At 42.3% G+C, this 19,341-nt stretch overlaps 1 long non-coding RNA gene across 1 annotated transcript in view; it reads left to right on the top strand.

Annotated features, from left to right (window-relative positions):
* LOC144327290 (uncharacterized) overlaps nucleotides 1–19,067 on the top strand; it is a 48,913-nt gene extending 29,846 nt beyond the window's left edge. The window contains exon 3 of the long non-coding RNA XR_013392307.1: nucleotides 18,303–19,067. This is a non-coding gene — a long non-coding RNA (uncharacterized LOC144327290). The remainder of the gene's footprint in view (nucleotides 1–18,302) is intronic.
* Nucleotides 19,068–19,341: the final 274 nt, after the last annotated feature.

The raw sequence follows: 19,341 nt of genomic DNA, 5'->3' as shown, positions 1-19,341 counted from the left end.
CTCCTTGACCACATCCAAGTGGGTAAGTCCAATTTTAAATATGATATAGTCAAAGTGGTTTGAATTTTATATTCTACTTTGCAAGATTGCCCCAAACTACGGTATATACCGGCTCTGGGTAGCTGCTAAATATTTTCCCCTTACCAGGTCATAGCTAGTTGTAATAATCTATTGCTTTTATTAGCCAAATACTGTACTTTTCCCACGAACACTTAATGGGCTATGCCTAACAACTTAGGATCCTTATAAAAGATTTATGCATATGCATCATATTTTTCAGCAGTTTAGAAATCTAGAAATGGTAAGAAAGTTCAAAACTCATTGTGCAAGAGCCAGATTACTCTTACTCTTTACTTATCTTTACTGAAGATTGAACAGATGTGTTTCCAGTTTCAACTTGAGCCGTGTCAGCTTTGCTTGTTAGTGGTTCTCGTTGCTACAGTTTCTGTGCTTTTACCTCTGTAAGCATGAAACCACTAGATGGCACTGCGCAAGGATGTTTTACAAACCCCAAAAGAAACTACCTCCTAGTCCGGATAGGAACTCAAAAGGAAAAGCCAAACTAAAGGGTTTTTCCTCCTTTCATTGTGTGCAAGGAAGACGGAAGCATAGCTGTGTCTGATTTAATGTTTGCCCTCCTACAGCACCTATTTGGGGCAGTAAATTGTAATGCAGTACTGACAGCACAAGTTGTGTGCCAATGAAAACAAACAGAAAGACACATGAAGAACCTGTCCTCACAATTCTGGCACAAAAACTATGCATGTATACTAAAATCAAAAAGATGAAGTTGTGGGTGTTAGAGTGCTGGACTAGGACCTGGAAGACGAGGGTTGAAATCCCACTCAGCCATGAAGCTGACTAGGCAGTCTTGGGCCAATCACTCACTCTCAGACTAACTTAACTCACAGGGTCGTTGCTGTGAGGATAAAATGGGGAGAAGGAGATGTATGTACATCACCTTGAGCTCCTTGGAGAAAAGGTGGGATTGAAATGTATTCATAAATGTAAATCAATCACACACACACAACTTCATCCTTTTGCTTTTAGTATCCATGCAGAGGTTTTTGTGCCAGAATTGTGAGGACAGGTTCTTCATTTGGCCCTCCAGCTGGGAGGGACTACAACTCCCATCATCCCTAGCTAACAGGACCAGTGGTCAGGAATGATGGGAACTGTAGTCCCCAAACACCTGGAGGGCCAGGTTTGTCCATCACTGGAATAACCTCTTCCACTTTCTTTTATCAAACCTGACATGGCCATGCTGAAATATACCATATCTTTGGCTCTATAAGACTCATTTTTCCCTCCTAAAAAGTAAGGGGAAATGTGTATGCATCTTATGGAGCGAATGCAGGCTGCACAGCTATCACAGAAGCCAGAACAGCAAGAGGGATTGCTGCTTTCACTGCGCAGCGATCCCTCTCACTGTTCTGGCTTCTGAGATTCAGAATATTTGTTTTCTTGTTTTCCTCCTCCAAAAACTAGGTGCGTCATGTGGTCTGGTGCGTCTTATAGAGTGAAAAATACGGTAAGTGCACTTTGTTTCTGCTTGTCCGTGGAGCACTGGAGAAGTAATACCAGTGCAGACAAACCATTTCCTTGCTGAAGAGGGGGAAATTTCAAGGTACTTGCAAGTACATCAACCAACTCCGAAGTATACATAATAAATAAGCAATACATTACAGTTTACAGTTCAACCCAAAACAAAAACTAGCCAAATTTACTTCTGTATCTTAGGGCAGCCTACCAGCACTGCATATATGGTGCCTGTTTTGCCACATATTTTCTAGCTTCATGAATGGCTTGCTGATAAGTGAAATTTGATTGGATGTTAGACAACACCTTGATTCTAATTTTAAAATAAGTGCTCTAATATTCAAGGATGAAGATTTGAGAGGTTTACAGCCATATTCTGTTCCATGCCTTCCTGCATCAGTTTGCAGATGTCCCTTCCATTTTTCTACATAAGATGAATTATTCTTCGAAAGATAATAAGGATGAAAATTTTTACATGGCAGGGAAATCTGGAACTGCATAAAGAAGACAATACGCCATACCTCCTAAGCTAGCCTGCTGCCTTCAGGTGTATTGAACGACACTGTCCCATCACCAGTTTTTGTTTTTTTTAAAGATTGCACTTCCCATCTGGTTGTCTTCTGGAGGTGAAATGAGGGGATGTTGGTGACACTTTGTCGTTTGCTGCAAGCAACAAAATATCTTGGTGCAGCCCTACAGAAATCTCCAGTCACGCCTTTATCAATGTACAGTGGTACCTCAGGTTAAGTATTTAATTCGTTCCAGAGGTCCGTTCTTAACCTGAAACTGTTCTTAACCTGAAGCACCACTTTAGCTAATGGGGCCTCCTGCTGCTGCCACACCACCGGAGCACGATTTCTGTTCTTATCCTGAAGCAAAGTTCTTAACTTGAAGCACTATTTCTGGGTTAGCGGAGTGTGTAACCTGAAGCGTAAGTAACCTGAAGCGTATGTAACCCAAGGTACCACTGTAGATTAAATTTCATTAACAATGAAAATAGAGGAATTGTTGCCCTTCAAATGACCCTTATCTGAGATCCACCGAGAGTGCACTTCTACCCACTTCTACTCAGAGATAAGTTCTGCAGAGTTCAATGAGGCTTTCTCCCAGGGGAATAGGTATTGGATTGCAGCCTAAGTAACCAGAAGCCAGCATGGCATACATTCTCAACACACTTCTTAAAAACAAACATTTTAACACAATCACACAGATTCTCCAACCGTGGGACAACTGTCATCATCTTCAGCAGAAACCTCAAGTCTGCAATCAGCATCTTTAAAGAAAAGGGACAGAAATACAGAAATTGTAGCTAGGGCTTATTCATTTGCACCTGGGTAATACAAACTGCACGTAGACATGGGGAGTGGTTTTCTCCTTTTGGAACAATCCCCTAGATGAACTGATGTTAGTTTATCAGCAGTACAGAAAAAAAGTACAACAGAAAGTTTAATGCTTAGGAAAGTATATGTTTCACAACATATAGGGTTTTCATCTGAACCTCTTGCACCAGTTTTAATTCAAAGTATCTCCCTGGGTGGGACAATCACTCAAAACCAGGATCAATTTCATCGATCAACATCTTTTCCAAAAGTCTAAATGGGCAGTTTTTCATTCCCTGCGTGTTCCAAGCTGATCTGCAAGCAGACATTATACTTACTTACACTGCAACTGTCTACTGTTTGCAGCCGTAACACTTTTGTACTGGGAGTTGTGCAGGTTACATAGGAAGACAAATATTAGGTGATTTTAGTTGCAAGAACTGATGGCTATCATTTCTGGAAAGAAATTCATTCGCAAGTCTAAATCAGCAAATTCCCCTCCAAATTGGAATTTCTTGCTATACGGAAAGCAACAGGAAAATGCACTGGACAGTGTTGATTAACATTTATGTAATGCAACATTGTCTATCCTGCAGCATTGTCTATCCTGCAAATGAATGAGAATAATGCTCAATAAAGAGTCAACTGATATCCCCATAAACAAACCAGGACAAATGATCCTTTAAAATGTCACCTGGAAGTGACTTTAAATTTCATAATCTTCCATGTTCCATAAATATGTTTTTCATTTTGGACTGCTTTCAGTGCCCAGTATACTGATCTATGTAAATTACAGAAATCCTACTTTTTTATTGTAGTCCAAGGTAATATGCAGCTGAGGCATCAGATAATGATCAACGACACATTTAAACTTAGTGGTTGACATAGTCTCATCCTATAACATGATACATTGAGACAACCTGCGAAAAGGTTATGATAACCTGGACAAGCTTACCTTGCTATAGGCAGTTGAGCTTCAGGTATTTCTTTCTGTTACAAAACACTGAGGACATACAGTACTAATAAAGTGGCTAAAGTGTTTTATCTGCCATCTGTTTCTGGATATTTTGTCTTACCATTTTATGACAATCACTCTGAATCACCATCAAGTCATCCAACGACATTTTGGTAGGAGGGAGATTTTTTATTTTTTTTTTATTTTTGCCTTTAGGCATTTGGAAAGGCAGGGAGATTTCAGGCTCATGTATATTTCATAAAAGTATACTGGAAGCTGCAGATGATATGCCATTTGAGGCTACATTATGAGAAGCATTGTATGCAGCACATAGGAGGTAGTAACAGTGCAACTGTTCTCAGCCCAGATTATTGTGTCCACTTCTGAGTGGCTACATTTTAGGAATACAGATATACCACTTTTCATCACAGATAATTCAGAAAAGAGAAGCAAAGCTGTTAAAAGATTGTGTGTGTGTGTGTGTGTGTGTGTGTGTGACACACATGAAGAAAGCTTGCCAGGAACTATACCTTTGATTAGTGCTGCTTCAAATCCCTGCTGAGAAGCCCATAATTTTTCAGTTCATTTGATTTTTCAGTGAATAGGTTTCCTCCAGAATTTCGGGTTCATGATGAAATTCATTGAATTATTGAGTATGTGCACTTTGTAGAGTGAGATATCTCTCTCTCACACTCACTTTCCCACACAGAGAGAGTAATAGAAAATTTGTAATATTTTGGAAGATAGAAACATTTGGATTACTGTTGATTATTTGTTGGGTACATATACTGTATTTGGTACTGGGACTTAAGAGCATTGATTATGATAATTAAGGACACTGAATAAGGCAAATTAAAGCATGCACATACATGGTAAAGAAGACTGATTTCCTTCATTTCTCCAAATTTGTTCTACTTGTACTGCTCCACTCAATTTCACATCAGCTCACATAAGTCTATTTCATTAACACCACCTCCCTTCCTTGTCACCCCTTTAATTTTCTCCTTTCCTTGATATCCTTTGATTACCTAATTGAAGCTTTTCTTCTCCAAAGTACAAGCTGACCCTGTGTATTAGTACTTTGTGCTAAAAACTTTCACACTTATTCCCTTGTTTTCTTTTGTTGCCTTTTGCTTCTATAATGCCATTTTGTTTTAATTGATTTCTGTTTCCAGCTGAACTTCATAGGCTCTTTTTTTACTCAATAAAAAGTTTACATTGATACGTAATACAACTGGGAGTAATACTCTTAGGAGCAATGAATCTTAAATTTCATTGCTGTCAAGAACAAAGGCTCAATGCCCAAAGATCACACAGATATGGGGGGGGGGAGTGTGCATACAATACAACACATGTTTGCATAAGGTGCAAGAAAATAAAAAAGGAAAAAACTGGGGGGGGGGGGATGAAAAAAAAAACCATATAATATTTTATGAAAGCCACAAAGGAGAGACCCAAACTGGCAGAAATCAAACTCAAATCAAGCAGTTCCATTATGAGGCCAAATGAGGACACAAAGAAATTTGATGTGAATGGAAATGGCTCAAAAAGGAGCTCACATTTTTCACAGCAACATGCTATGGCCCTGAGGTAGACATGTACGGTACTGCCCGCCACATGCTGTTGGATTCCAACTCCCATCAGCCCCAGCCAACCTGGCCAGCAGTCAGGGAAGATCAGGGTTGTATTTCAGCAACATCTGGAGGTCACCATGTTGGCTCCTCCTGGTCTAAGAAGGTAACCTCACGCTTTGATGTGAGCAGCTTTTGAGGCGAGAGTTTGTACAGCATTTGACGTAGGCCTCTGTGGCTCAAGTGCCATATCACTATCATTTCTTAATTCTTCAAATGGCTACCCTGCCTTTTCTTACCTAGCACTCAAGGCAGATCTCCACAACAATGGAACGCAATTATATATTGATATGATTATCGAATCATAAATATCAGAGAGAAAAGTTTATGAAAGGAAGAGTGTGTGACTTAAGTTTTTAGGAGTGCTATTTATTTATTTATTTATGCAAAATGTTTATATACTGCTATTCATCAAAAACATCAAGTGATTTACAACTGTTTTACATAAAACCCTTCCAATAAAAACTATGTAAAAATCAGAAATCAGCTAATTTTTATGAAAAGATAGAGTCTTAATTGCCTGCATAAGCCTGAGGGAATATACATGGTTTCAGCAGGCATTACAAACTCATAACAGAAGGCGGCTACTTATTTTTATTTTTTTAAAAAAATGTCTTAAATAGGTTGGTATTTTATGTTTAATTTAATTGTTTTGCTATTTTGTTGTTTTCCAGTCCAGAGTCCTTTGGGAGGAAGGGTGGATAGAAATTAAACAAACAAGCAAACAAACTCGCAGTGAGCTCTGACTTTCTCAGCCTGCTTTTACAGATCTGTTTTTGGACTTTTGCCCTACAGCTGTTATTTATTCATCCTAGATAGCAGGTCTTCAAAACCAGTGACCTAGCCTATTCGAAGTATTTATCATTCATACCGTACACGCTAAACAAAGTAAACCACTGAAGCTCATCAAATATTAGCAACTTCTTTCTCACCCCTGAACAAAGGCTGGAACTGTTTATTAGGAAATTATCTGAATGTTCATAAAAGGCTGTCTTCCATACTCTGTGAATTTTTCCTTTGAGATGAGACCAAATCCTGACATCTTTGAATTCTGGTTCCCAGGCTTTGATGACCTGTCTGCATTCCTGATCCATTATCACCTTTGCTTTGGGTGCAATTCAGCATTAGACCTGATCCTGTTTTCTCTTCTGGGTGCTGAGCTCCTGCAAATGGTGGTCCTGTCCTGGGAAAGAGCTCATTTGGCATGCATCTGCAAACTGAAGAAAATGAGCAGGGTTGAGGGTGGGGGGGATTCTAGAATAATTAATTTGGATGTTAAATTGTTGAAAATTGAAAATAAAATATGGGGGAGGGGGAATATGGAAAATGAGCAATGGCAGGAGTAACAATCTAAGCCAGATTCAGAGGAGTCAAACAATGTTTTTGCATTGCTATGCTATTACATTGTCATAATGCAGCACCAGCTAAGCTATAGTGCAGGCATAGTGTGCTGGACCCGGGGGGGGGGGTGTTACCGAGAGGCGTGGTCGGAGTTCGGTCCTGGGTCGAGGGTCTGGAGACTGTCCACCAAGGGTGAAGCGGGGTCGGGAACTCCGGAAGATCAGGTCTGGGTGCTGGCAGAAACAGGTTTCCAACGACGTTGCTCCCGCAACCTGGGACTGGGCTGACTGGCCTTTATCTCCTCTGAGGCCAGGGGCGGTCCCGGCCCACAGGTGACCTGCCTCTCCTGGCCTTAAGGCGAGCACTCCTCCTGAGAGAACTTAGTTCCCTCCGCCTCTCTGCCCTGAGCCTCTGCAGCTCAGGAGAGGCTGGAGGGTTACTGGACCCAGGGGCAGCTTCACGTTCCCCTGACAGGGCTGGGAGAGGCGCACCTGCAGGCAATGGATCCTCAATCACCTCCGGAGCCAGAGTGGATATATCTGGTGTCTGCTCCTGAGGATCCGGCACAGGTGCAGGCCCTTCAGATTCAAGCCCCTGCCCCGGCTCAGCCGGCCCTGGGGGCAGGGACTCCTGTGCAGGCTGGGATTCCTCAGGTTCAGCTTCTGAATCAGATTCCCAGGCCATCACACATAGGCAAACTCGGCCCTCCAGATGTTTGGGACTACAATTCCCACCATCCCTGACCACTGGTCCTGTTAGCTAGGGATGATGGGAGTTGTAGTCCCAAAACATCTGGAGGGCCGAGTTTGCCTATGCCTGCTATAGTGGGACTGGCACAATTTGTGACCCATCGAGCTGAACATGTCACACCCTCCATTCCAAGGGTAAAGGTAAAGGATCCCTGGACAGTTATGCCCGTCAAAGGCAACTATGGGGTGTGGCACTTATCTCACTTTTCAGGCCAAGGGAGTTGATGTTTGTCCACAGACAGCTTTCCGGGTTATGTGGCCAGCATGACTAAACCGCTTCTGGTGCAATGGGACACCGTGACGAGTGCCAGAGTGCACAGAAACACCGTTTACCCTCCCACCACAGCAGTACCTATTTATCTACTCACACTGGTATGCTTTCAGACTGCTAGGCTGGCAGAAGCTATCCCAAGGACTTGATAAGCATTTTATTTTCTGCTTGCAAATGTAGAAAGGAGGGAGCCACAAATAGTGACCTGACAAGCCACAACACATGGCTCGTGACTGAGAATCTAGTCTAGGACACCATTATGTTAATGCCTCAATTAGCCCCTGCTTGAAATGAGATATGGCTCTAGCATTCTTTTCAGTGCCATCCTTCACTGATAATTCCACTGGGACGTCAAGACTTAAATATATTTAATATATTAATTCCAGGGCTGCTGGAAGCTAATTTAACATTTCAGAAACAATTATAAGTGAAAAGTAACCCAAGTCTAGCATTGCTGAAATAGGTTCTCCCCATCAGAAGAGGTTGAGAAAATGGAGTTAATAGGAGGAAGATGGTTTCTCTTCTTAGAAAATTGTAGTAATGAATGCTGGGAGAACCATCCATATGGTAACAGACTCATTTAATGAATGGGAATTAGAGGTTCAAGGGGTTGGAAGTGTGTTTCTGCTCTGTACAGTGGCTGTGGAATTACTCACTTCTCATGAGGAGAGGCTCTTTCATTCATTTATTTATTTTGCAGAGCCATTGAATAAAAGCAGGGGTGGCCCAGATGACATCAAGGAAGGGGGAAAGTTTATAACTGGATTCCACTAACAGAATTGGCAATAGAATTTAGCCAGCAGGGCCTTTTTATTGATGATAGGAAGAAACTGGAAACTAGTGTGCTCATATCATCTTTACAGAAGTGGCCGTGGGATTTTTTGTTGTTACTTTGACAACCTGGTCTTTTGTCTACGTAAGCCAATTTTTTTGAATTTGAGTAGAATGAGTTCCCATCCATTTCAGCGGCACTGAGACTGTAATCCAGTAAGTACACTTACTAGAGAATTTCCATGAGGAAGGTCAGGTTAGGATGCAATTCTAATCCCACTTCCCTGGGAGCCAGGCCTACAGAATTCAACAGGGTTGTGTATACCTAGCAGTTTAAACTGTTTTAAAAATCAACATAAAATCATGTTAATTAACTGTGGGTGTACTGAAGTAAATCAGTACTGAGTGCTGATTTCCTTAAGAAATCATGTGAATAGTTTTTTGTTTTGTTTTTTAATAGGGGTGGTGATGTTTTGGTGAGCACCATCTATCACCATGCTTCTTATTTCTGTTGTTGAAACACTCCTGGTGGGGCAAGACACTTTTGCTTTTGTTTTTGAACCTGCTCTTGACTTGATGATCAGAAGGTCGGCAGTTCAAATCCCCGCAACGGGGTGAGCTCCCATTCTGGGTCCCTGCTCCTGCCAACCTAGCAGTTGCGGCTTAGTCATGCTGGCCACATGACCCGGAAGCTATATGCTGGCTCCCTCAGCCAATAAAGCGAGATGAGCGCCGCAACCCCAGAGTCGGCCACAACTGGACCTAATGGTCAGGGGTCCCTTTACCTTTACCTTTACTGTATCAGAAAAAGTACCTCAAAAAATAGGGGAGGGGGCCAGAAATCCATGTCTATGATGTATTTCAAGTTTCTGGAACTCAGGTGGGCAAGGTGAACACACACATGCTACTATTTTGTACAAATCTGATATATCAGAAAACGTCTATCTCAGGGAGGAAAGCAGGTAAAAAAAATACCTTTGTGCATGCCCACAATGAACCCCAGGTTTCCAGAACTCTGGGAGGCTGTGAAAGTACTAACTGAGAGGAGGAGACAGTAGCACATGACGCAAATACATCCCACCCACTAGAGTAGACAGGAAACATTGAGATCAAGTTCCATTTAAAGTGCTTATGTGTGGAGGAATTTACACAAAAGCATGCATGGAAAAATAGGGTCTGTGTGACCCACTAGGGTATAAGCATGGCCTGGGACACACTTCTGTGGAGCCCTGGTTTGTACTACTAGTCTGAGACAGTAGAATGAACCAAGAGTCTTGTGGCACCTGAAATTTTTATTTTGGCACAAGTTTCCGTGGAGTAGAGGCCACACCCCCAAGTGCCTCTAGTCCTCAAAAACTTATGCTGTAATAAAATTGGTAGAAATCACTGGAGAGTGTCCAGCTGAATGCAGCTTACATGAGAAAGACTTCAACAGCCCTTAATTGAAATCCAAGTTATTCAACCCAGTGGCGTAGCGTGGGGGGTGCAGGGGGGGGCGGCCGCACCGGGCGCAACATCTGGGGTTAGGGCAAATCCACAGGTTAGAGGGTGCAAATCCATGGGTTAGGGGGCGCAAATCCACGGGTTAGGGGGCACAAATTACTTGCCTTGCCCCGGGTGCTGACAACCCACGCTACGCCACTGATTCAACCAAATTGAGTTGCACTTGCTTATATATCAACTAAGTACCTTTCAGAAAACTTTTTAAGCACGTACATAGATCCATCATGATCACTTCCAAAAGGGAGCTAGTATGTTAAGGGACGCGGGTGGCACTGTGGTTTAAAAACAGAGCCTAGGACTTGCCGATCAGAAGGTTGGCGGTTCAAATCCCCGCGACGGAGTGAGCTCCCGTTGCTCGGTCCCTGCTCCTGCCAACCTAGCAGTTCGAAAGCACGACAAAGTGCAAGTAGATAAATAGGTACCACTCCGGCAGGAAGGTAAACGGCGTTTCCGTGCGCTGCTCTGGTTCGCAAGAAGTGGCTTAGTCATGCTGGCCACATGACCCGGAAGCTGTCTGCAGACAAATGCCGGCTCCCTCGGCCAATAAAGCGAGATGAGCGCCGCAACCCCAGAGTCGGTCACGACTGGACCTAATGGTCAGGGGTCCTTTACCTATGTTACAGAAAAGAGGATAAATACAGTGATGGCAGAAGCAATCCCAGTATGTTGTTGTTATTGCAAATGAAATCTGCTTATGCTGTGAGATTTCTATGGGCTAGTCTCCAGTTCAATATATATAAGAGTGCATTGTGAACAGCTTTTAGTACATTCTGTCTGAATGCTGGATGTGAGATCTCCCTCAGGAGGATATTAGAAGAACTCTCTCTGGAGGAAAGAAGCAAGTGTACATTCTGTTTTAATAAGGGGACCAGTGCTTTATGTTTATTTATATTGCTGTATGGGAATACACTTTTGTACCTGATACCTGTGTTGTGATATCCTGGGGTTTCTTGAAAATAAATAGATCTGATATCTCTGACTGATCCTTAACTCTCAGCACTGACTTATGCATTCTAGCCTGCAGTAACATCTGCACACTGGGAGCAAATACCAGACCTTGACAGAGTCATGATTCTATTTGAAGAGTGGCGTATTCCGGAGGAGGAAGCCTCAAGTACAAAGAAAACATTCTCAGTATCAGAATTAATGTCACCAGAAACCGACATTTGTCCTAACACTCTGAGGTATGAAGTGCATACATTTCCCACATAACACATTCCTTTCTCTGTCAACAAAACCCCCATAACTTAGTGCCCCTTTCCACAGTAAACAGCTTCTGGATTATGGAAAGAGATGGGGGCAGGGGGAGAGAGGGGGGTATTTGATTTCTGGACAACCTGAGGTCTGGGTGTACTGGATAAATGCAGTTTAGTGGGGCATTTTTTAAAGAACAGGCCTGTATGTTAAAAAGCTATTGCAACTAAAACAACAGGGATGGGCTAGAACCTTTGTCTCTGCTGTACTTGCTTCCTTATTTGCATGGGAAAGCATTCAAAAATTGTGTGCCCCCTCCCCACCCTGCGCTGTTATCTAGAGTAGCACGGTCCTCTAATAGCCCCTCAGCATTCCACCACCTCGCTCCACTGCCTGTGTAGACCTAGATGCAAACTAACTCTTTTTGAAAATAACTTCTGATACTCTATTCACTCATAAAGGTAAAGGTACCCCTGACCATTAGGTCCAGTCATGGCCGACTCTGGGGTTGCGGCGCTCATCTCACTTTACTGGCCGAGGGAGCTTCCGGGTCATGTGGCCAGCATGACTAAGCCGCTTCTAGCGAACCAGAGCAGCACACGGAAACGCCGTTTACCTTCCCACCGGAGCGGTACCTATTTATCTACTTGCACTTTGACGTGCTTTCCAATTGCTAGGTTGGCAGGAGCAGGTACCGAGCAATGGGAGCTCACCCTGTCATGGGGATTTGAACCACCGACCTTCCGATCGGCAAGTCCTAGGCTCTGTGGTTTAACTCACAGCGCCACCTGCGTCCCTACTATTCACTCATACTAGGAAGTAATTCAGCTATACAGCTACAAATGAAACGTGTTGTAAAGTGCAATATACAAATGTGACACTAGATGGCGACAGTGAGCTATGCCAAATTCAGTGAATTTTCAAAAACCTTTTAAAAAGCATTTTCACAGCATTTTTTAATATGTTTGTCGATTCCACCCCAGTTAATTCTGAGGTATTCCTTTTTCAGTATACCCTCATTACATGTCATCTTAGCTTAAGGCCATGCCAGTGGGCCTTTCGTTTTACTTTACAAATGATGCACTTTATCCTAGCAGGTTTAGATCTACATACTAGAGAATGTGACATTTTCCTAAGCATTATTCTGTAACACCTAGAGTTATAATGCTCAAACCTTACCCTTAGTTAAAACAAGTGGCATGGTGGGGATGGGGAAAGCTTCCACCAACATTATAAGCCTCAAAGGTCTATTTGTGTTTGAGCTCATAACTTGAAACACAACACACATGATCTATTTGATGAGGTCTACAAAGGCAGCAAATGTCAAACTTATCCAATAACATTGTACAGCAAGTTTTTTTAAAAAAAGAAAAAAGGGCTGAAGATTGATACAGATTGCCTTTGCAAGTTTTATACAGGCATGTCATATATTTCAAATGCACTCTTGCCTTATGAACCATCTGAGCCTTACTGTATTGCTAGAGAATGAGAAAAAGGTGTGGCTACATGGAGGGGAAGCTGTAAGCGAGCTCAGTTTCTGACATCGCACAATATAATTGCTGGTCACAGGGCACTTCTGTTAAGGCATCAGCCTTAGCTGCCAATTTCCTGGCTTTGTGGAGTTTGAGCCAAAATGAGATAGCCTTAATTCTGATCTTAAACTAGCAGGGTTTTCCCCCACTCAGGCTGGGTTTTTCATTGAAAGTTGCTGCTTTTTCCTTTTAATGGAAGTTTGAGGCTTACAGTGGACCTCAGGAATTTCTCTGTTAAAACATTCTCTCTTATAAACTTATAATGACTTTTTAATATAAAAAACCACCACCAAAATTCTTCTTTTCGCCAACCTAGCTGTTTCGAGGCCTGTATTCTGGATCCATTCCAAAGTGTAGTGTATTTTTCCATCTGTCAATTGCAATGGAAAACATCTCAGACATTCACAATAATCTGTTTAATTATAATTACTAATATTATCATTTTTTTAAACTGCCATTTTTTCCACCCTCAGAGGGAAGTCTACATGCCAAAGATTGACACAGAGAGGCAGAAGGGTATTCTGAAATGTAGTTGAAAGCTTTAGTTCAAAAAATAGCTTATTCATGTTATTATCAGGGAAAGATCTAAATCAGGGGTGTTTATGGACTCTGATTCCTATCAGTCCTAGCCAGCTAGTGGTCAGGGATGATAGCAAAATAAAAAATAAAAATCTTTCCAGTAGCACCTTAATGACCAACTAAGTTTGTTATTGGTATGAGCTTTCGTGTGCATGCAAGTTGGTCTCTAAGGTGCTACTGGAAGGAATTTTTTTAATTTTGTTTCAACCACGGCAGACCAACACGGCTACCTACCTGTAACTAGGGATGATAGCAGTTGTAATCCAACAACTTTTGATGACCCCTTACTCCATACCCCCACTTCACAGCTCCCAAGGGCTTCATATATATGCAAAATGCACTGGAGACAAAATGGAATGCTATGGAACCCCACAGCAAGGCACCAAATAGAAGCTGGTTCTGCAGTTAAGAAAGGAAACACTGTAATGCTCCCAATCCACAGAGCCGTTCCAGGAGGTTACTATGGTCAATGGTATGTAAAAGCCCTCGATCAAGGAGAACTAACAGGATCACATTGCCCCTCTCCTTCACAACAAAGGTAAACAGAGTGACACAGGGTCTTGATAATCAGCTTCATCCTGTCACACCGATGCTGCCTCTTCATTCCACACAGACAAGTCCACCACACAAGAGTTGAATTTTGCTTCAGCAGTAGTGGTACAACAACATTCACTATTGCACCTGAGGGCAGCAACAAACTTAGGGCAGGCTGCTGCAGGGCACACAGCACTGGAATTTGGGGCAGGGGCGGAGTTCAGGAGCAATCTCAGGGGTCCTGCCACTGCTACACACCCCAGGACCTATCAGCTGAGGCAGCATCTTCTCCCTAATGATAGCGTTGACTCTGCCGCCATTTTGGATTCCTTTCTGGGCTGCAGCACCAGGAAACGTCTTGTTGCTGCTGCTTTCCTGCTGCCCAACCACCCCAGAGCTGCCCTGTACAGCTTCTCAAAACCAACAAATTTGGCTTGCACAGGGAGCAGCACAAAGTTTTAAAATTGCAGATCCATAACTAGCAATACAGGCAGAGTATACTCTTGGCCATTTTCATAACTGACAGCTATATTACGCGGGCAGCTGTATCGACATGGCCTTCTATCATCTTGTAGAGTATTGACACTGTTCTTGGAATTTATTACCACAGAGAGTTTGACTGGAAAATTAAATAATAGGAGAGAGAGAGGGTGAGAGAGAGAGACTCTTGACTGGTTAATATGATTACATGACTCACACTCTGGCACAGCTACACTTAGGATTTAGTCCCTGAGCTTTGTAATCATCTGGAAATGTCATTACTGACAGTTATCTCCCCTCCCCAATTAGACCTTGGCAGTCTCTTCCTGTCATCCAATTAGAATGTAGCAGTTTCTCAATAGTGCCGTGCATTTAACATGTCTAGATAAGGAATAGGCAGTGTTGCAGCATTCACCCTGCGAATAACATGCTTGCTCAAGCTTGATGCCTTAGTATTTTACTTACATGATATATATCAAAAGGAGGTTGCCTGGAGAGTGCTCTCCTCCCAACTGGTTTGGAATGAAGGTGCTTTCAACCAAAAATAGCCCACGCCCCAGTTCCACAGGCAGTTCCACAAAACTATTAAATAGATTATTAAGGAAGTCAGCATTAAACTCAGAATTGATGAGTTATCTCAAGCAAATGGTTACTGTCATCCTTGTCTTAGTAATAATAGCTGGCCTTACAGGGTTGTTGTAAGATACAGTTGCCCGGGCATAGCTGGGAATCGGCCATCGAAAACAGTGTCCCAGTGGAAATCTCTAAAATGTCTGGACATATGCCAGTCAGTGGCGTCGCAATGGGGGGGGGGGGGAGGCGGTCACCCCGGGTGCCATGTCGGGGGGTGGGTGACAAGAAGGCACCCCACAGGGGCTCACAGTGGTGTGAGCAGCCATCGCTCCGCCGCAGCTGCATGTGGAGGATCCTCTGTTCGCGTCTACAGTCGTAAGCAGAGGATCCCAGCGCTGACGGCAAACCGCTATGTACAGCGCATGTGCAGTGTCGCATGCGCTGTATGTAATGCTGTTGCACATGAGCTCTACATAGTGGTTTGCTGCCAGCACCGCTCGAGCACCATACAGACAGCAGTGGGATCCCTCCGTCGCCGCTACAGCCGTGAATGGAGAATCCTCCGTTCGTGGCTGCAGCCATGAGCAGAGGATCCCAGCACGAGCAACGCTGCCAGCAAACTGCTATGTTCAGCGCATGTGCAATGTCGCTATGTACGGCGCATGGCACTGTATGTAGCTATGCCACACATGCGCCATACATAGTGGTTTGCCGCCCCGGGTGTCACAATGCCTTCGCTCGCCCCAGATGGCAGTCCATTTTGGAAAACTAAAAAAAGAAAAAGCTCAATGTAAGACAACAGGTGTGGTGTCTTTTAATCCTAAGAAGTGCATGGTGATGATAATGGTTGCTACTTATATGACAATTTAGAGGGTTCAGGACTTAAATGGAACTTGTATGTTTGTAATGGACTCTATTATCATTTCCATATTCCCACCCCCCACCCCAGATAGCTTTTGTTCAAAACCCTAAACCCAGGAAGTAACTACCATGATAAAAATGCATTTGTGATTAAGGAGGGAAGAGTTCAACATGAGCACCTATCACCACAATTCAGAGCTGTAGTAAGCCTCAATCAGTCAGAATCGTCTGTGCTTTTATGTGCTAATTGGATAAGAGTTGGAGGTTGTGGTATTGTCAGCATGATGGATTAGGTACACACAAAAAAATCTTTTTACCTCCTCATTTGTATTTTAATCAGTCAGCTGCACCTGATAGACTCTTCCAAATGGTCTTTTCGTTTCTCATAAACAGGTTGGAAGCTTACAAGTATGTAATATAAATATGTCAGATGCTGCCTGATTTGCCACATCCACCTGATTTCTTTTTCACAGGTGCCAGTTCTCTTTCTTCCTCCTCACAGATAGCAATGTGGATGCCCAATTTTTTTCCTCTCCCTCTCTCTCTCTCTCTCTCTCTCTCTCTCTCTCTCTCTCAACTACCATAATTAAGGCCTTGAAGAATCATACATTCATTTCAGGTTTCTATGCGCTTAGTATTCTTAGTATGGTCTGGTGTCAGACTGACCTTTTTTAATGTTAGCTTCCACATTCTGAGAACGTTTCTTAAGAATTTCTATGCTTCTTTCCTGATTTTAATGGTTGTGTAGATACCTATTGATTGTGGCAACTATCTTTCTTGTGTTTTATTCTCAACTGACTCCCTATACTCATTCTTTGAGTCAGTATTTTGGTTTTTTGCTTGAATTTCATCTTTAGGCTTTTTAGTGTTTGTGTGTGTACACACACACACACACACACACACACACACACACACTTTCAATTCCTGCCTGCCAACAATAAAACAAAAAAGATGAATTATCTTTATTGGTGTCAGTGGTTTATAAAGTAATGGCCGCTGGTGCCATAATTCAGACACATTCTGTTTATTTAGCTGAGTCAATGGAGATATTTGCCAAAGAATTCAACTTAGTTTGTTGACTAATTAGGTTATTCTCTGCATGCTGTAAAAGAGACAAATAATTCCCTGACATATATTTTAAAAAGGCATCACTAAATCTATCTTGGTTTTTTAATACGAGACCATGAGGTGACCATTCCTTTTGATCTCTGAGCCTGGACTAACGGGTGTCTTGGAAAAGATGTCACGATGAGCTGATGAGGCAGTAAAAACCCAACTACTGTGTCTGGGATGTACCAATTCAAACGGTGCTGGGGGTGGGGAGAGATTCCTATGGCAAGAAGTTGTCTCACTAAACATTGTACCCTACCAAAAACAGAACAGCTTGAAGCCCTTGTGTAAACAGGGGAGATAATGAAGGGTTTAATGCAGAATAGCAACTCTATTTTCAGCTTACTGTGCTCCTTGAGGGGGCGCGGATTGTTTCTTCCAGTTGACACCCAAGTAGATGATATGTGACACAAATCCACAATGTTGGAGTACTCAGCAGACTTCAAAGGTCATGAATTAAGACTCCTATGTCCATTGTCCAATACCAGGCTGTGATGAAATCTAGAGGAAATATGAAAGATATAGATACTCTATATCAGTGGTTTCAAGTTGGTGGTGTGTGGACCCCAGGGCGGTCCGTGTAACCCACCCAGGGTGTCCGTGGCACCATTCACACAACAAAAATTACTATATATATATATATATATATATTTATATAGTAGGGGGGCATGGCTTGGCTTTTCAATAACAGGGGGTCTGCAGTACTTAGCTAATTGGGAACCACTGCTCTATATGATCAAGGCTCACACTTATAATACTGTTCTATATAGTACTATTCTATAAGTGGCCTTGATGATGCCTGAAATATTAGGTCAAATGATATTTCACTTGAAACTATGCTGGATAATCAGAGTCTTTTCAAAGAGAACCACTGATCTTAAGAGGCTGTTGCTGAAGGAATTTGTCATCTATGAACATCAATTAATAAATTATTGAATTAGCCTCTCGAAATAATAAACACCATGAAGGTTTTGCTTTATTCACGTTGAAAACGGTGATATTTACACTCTGTCTCTCTATGTGTCTTGAAATCAGAGCTTTGCAAACTACCAATTTAGGTTCAAAAACATTTTACTACATTCAGCCTGTTAGATGTCTTCATGGTTTACAGCCCAAGCTTCGACTTAGCAAGCTCTCTCTATTTGTTTGTCATCTTTGCTTCATTCTCAGAATTGTTTAGCAGGGGGAAAATGCTTAATTTTACATTTTAATTAAAACAGAGAGAATGATTCCCGGTTTCCATTCTAGCTGTTGAAAGAAAATACTACCCCCTGTGTAATCTGACTCTCTTAATTATCTTATGAAAATTGATCTCCCTTTTACCTGCTCAGACTTTGTTCTTTCTTTCTTTCTTTTGCAGTTAGAACTACCATCAAATGTGAGAAGCATTTATGAATGCAGCTGTAATTTGTAAAGGGCATAAAGCTATGTCCGTAGACTGAGAATCAACATTGAACGGTCAGAGAAGGAAGAACAAGGGGGGGGGGGGAATCGCCAGCATGGATAAGCTGACACTTGTGCCTACTCGTGTGTAGAAAATATAGTATACAGCATTTAATGGAAGAGCATTAAGCAAAGAAAACAACCCCTCTCTCACCTGCTGCATATTTCTTTTTTTGCCATGACAGTTGTGACACATAGAAGATACCGATAGCAGAAGCAGATGCAGTGATGATGGATCTTCATACTTCCTTTTTTAAGAGGCCATCTCTTCTCAGGTTCCCAGCTGTATGGGCCTGTTTTCAGACACTGGTCTGTGGCTTGCATTCCCCCCCCCCCCTGATGCTATGGAGAAATAGAGCTGCATGACATCCACATACTGATGTTTTGGGATGGGTGAGGTGGAAGCTGGGGCTGTTGAAAGGCAGGAGCTCTGTGAAATGGAAGGGGATCACCCAAATTTGGGTATGCACAGAAATAAGCAGAGCTATTTTCCAATTCTGAACTATTTCTCCCTTCAGCTTATTTCTGAACTCAATATGAAGAGGGTTTGTGCGCCTGGAAAGTGGGGACTATTTAAGTTTCTGGACAGTGTGTTTTGTTGGGAAGAAAGGGCACAATGACCAATTATATGTGTGTATGTAATAGTAGAAGTGTATAGATTTCCTGCTTCAAAAACTGGAAGAGTACAGCAAATTACATCTATACTATAAATAAATATTTTTATTATTTATAAATAATACCAAAAATATATAAATATATACATAAATAAATATATATATAAATAAATAATACTATAAATAAATGAATGTCAACTAACTAAAATCAAATGCAACAGCACCGAGACACAAGACTCTTCTGCGTTCCATGGTTCATTAGGTGTGCATTATTTATCTCCTATACCATCTTTGCACATTTGCAAGGCAGCATAACAGAAAGGGGTCACTACCTTGAGAGAA

This window comes from Podarcis muralis, chromosome 3 (assembly GCF_964188315.1).
Source record: "Podarcis muralis chromosome 3, rPodMur119.hap1.1, whole genome shotgun sequence".
NCBI lineage: Eukaryota > Metazoa > Chordata > Lepidosauria > Squamata > Lacertidae > Podarcis > Podarcis muralis.
Note: the sequence above shows the minus strand (reverse complement) of the source record. Positions and strands in the feature narration are given on the sequence as shown.